The sequence below is a fragment of the Populus euphratica genome, unplaced genomic scaffold (genome assembly GCF_000495115.2).
Source record: "Populus euphratica unplaced genomic scaffold, PopEup_1.0 scaffold268.1, whole genome shotgun sequence".
Lineage (NCBI taxonomy): Eukaryota > Viridiplantae > Streptophyta > Magnoliopsida > Malpighiales > Salicaceae > Populus > Populus euphratica.
Genome location: NW_011500025.1, coordinates 543,684 through 546,171, shown reverse-complemented (window position 1 = coordinate 546,171; position 2,488 = coordinate 543,684).

Here is a 2,488-nt window from a genome sequence, read left to right as displayed (position 1 = left end):
TATTACTATTACTATTACTATTACTATTACTACTACTACTACTACTACTATTACTACTATTATTATTGCTACTATTATTATTGTTGTTGTTATTGTTATTATTGTTGTTGTTTACAATTATTGTCTATAATTTGTACAATTAACCTCCCTGTGGTTCGACCCCAGTCTTGCCGGGTTATTTATTACTTCGATACTCCTACACTTGAGAGATGAAATCAATCTTTTCGTCGTGTCATTTATCATTGGCTGAATGAATTTCTTTATATAAAAGCCCAAAATAGGATCACACCCCTACACTAGGGGGCAATAAGAGATGTTTCATGAAATGTTTTATGTATTTTTAAATGGGATGGAAGCCCATAGATTTAAAAAATTAAGCTAAAGGCATTTGACAAGAGCATGACAAAGAAGGCAATAACAAATCATACATTTTTGAAAAGCTACTTAAGGTCAAAGACTTCTTCTCAAAGATATGATAGGCGGCACACAAAATAAATCTAGCATACGACTTTAAAAGCAAGCTCATGTCGAGAGAAGGTGATGGGACCTATGTTTCAAAACCAGGTAAGAATGCATGCATGACATCTAATCATAAATCATTGCATGAATGTTTTGTTTTGCATCGCTAGATGTGATCTCAGGTGGCTTTGGTTAAAGGGAATCGCCAGATGGGATTTCAGGTTGATCGAGTAACATATATTATTTGGTTTTGGTTAAAAGGGATCGCTAGATGGGATCTCAGGTGACTTCGGTTAAAGGGAATCACCAGATCGGACTTCAGGTTGACCGAGTTACACATATTCTTTGATTTTGGTTAAAAGGGATCGCTAGATGGGATCTTAGGTGACTTTGGTTAAAGGGAATCGCCAGATGGGATTTCAGGTTGACCGAGTTACACATATTCTTTGGTTTTGGTTAAAAGGGATCGCTAGATGGGATCTCAGGTGGCTTTGGTTAAAGGGAATCGTTATATGGGATTTCAGGCTGACCAAGTTACACATATTCTTTGGTGTTGGTTGAATGAGGTCGCTAGATGGGATCTCAGGTAACTTTGATTAAAGGGAATCACCAGATGGGATTTCAGGTTGATCAAGCTGCATATATTTTTAGTTCTAGTTGAATGAGGTCGCCAGATGGGATCTCAAGTAGCTTTGCTTAAAGGGAATCGCCAGATGGGATTCCAGGTTGATCGAACTACAAATATAGTTTTTGGTTTTGCTTAAAGGAGGTCACCAGAAGGGATCTCATAATTCAGCGTTGGTTAAGAGGGAATCACCAGATGGGATTCCAGGTTGACTGAGTTGCAAAATAAATTTTTGCTTATAGTTAAAGGGGATCGTCGGATGGGATTTCAGGTTAGCCCAACCGCACACAGAATAATGGTTCTAGTTAAAGGGGATCGCCGAAAGGGATCTCAGGTTAGCCCAACCGCAATACAGATATCAGCTTTGGCTAAGGGAAATCGCAAGATGGGATTTTAGTTTGGCCAAACTACCAATATAGATTTTTAGCTAAAAAAAATTGCCAGAAGGGATCTCAGATGGAATGCCAGGTTAATATAACCAAAGTTAGAGGCTCAAGGATAGCCAGATTGCGATCTTGAGAAGACTGAGTTTTGATCTTAGTTTCGGGTCAAAGAGGATTTGTTGTAAATACAAAGTTTCAGGTCAATCAAGATCAGTTACGGTAGTTCAATTTTGTTTATCTTTATAAAACTTACTGTGCAAAATCCCTGCTCCGTAAGTATTATAAAGAGGGGGCATCTCTTGTAACCCATTTTGAGCCCCCCACAAAAATAAAATTAAATAATTAATAATTTAAAAAAACTCAACAGTGTCGTTTTGACATTGTTCCTTTTCCCGCATGCTGCTAAAGCCCCACGCCCCCTATTTAGAGAACTCACCTGGCGTGCCCTGGAAAGCCACGCCTGTTGGAGACTTCACCCGATGTTCCCCTGCTCTCCATGCACAGCGAGGCCTTCCCCGCTCCCCTTTTTGCCTATAAATACTGCTCTCCCCTTAGCAGCTGTAAAGGGTGGGGGGGCTTTTTTTTTTAAAGAGAAGAATTGTAACCTCTCTCACTGGTGTCTTTCTCCATCGTTTGAAACAACATTGCCACCAGGAACTGCCCACCTTGCTGATTAGTACTTAAAAGTGCGTTTTATCATGGTTTTATATCATCATTTTTTGGTTTTAATAACCGGTTTATTTAAGCCATGAGAACTAGGCCAATATTCCAAAAATTACAAAAAAAAATTATTTTTTTTCTTTTAATATTTGGGGTTACGATCTTATACATAAGACGTATTCTGGATAGTAAATTCTTTTGTTAACGTTAGAATTACCTAATAAGATAAGGATCTTTTTACTAAGGAGGACTTTTTCTTAAACCACACCAACAACTAGAAAACACGACAAAACCTTAGATTTTATCAGACAATAAAACAATGCAGCTTACCTTAGGTAGGGCGTATTTGGGGTGCTAATAC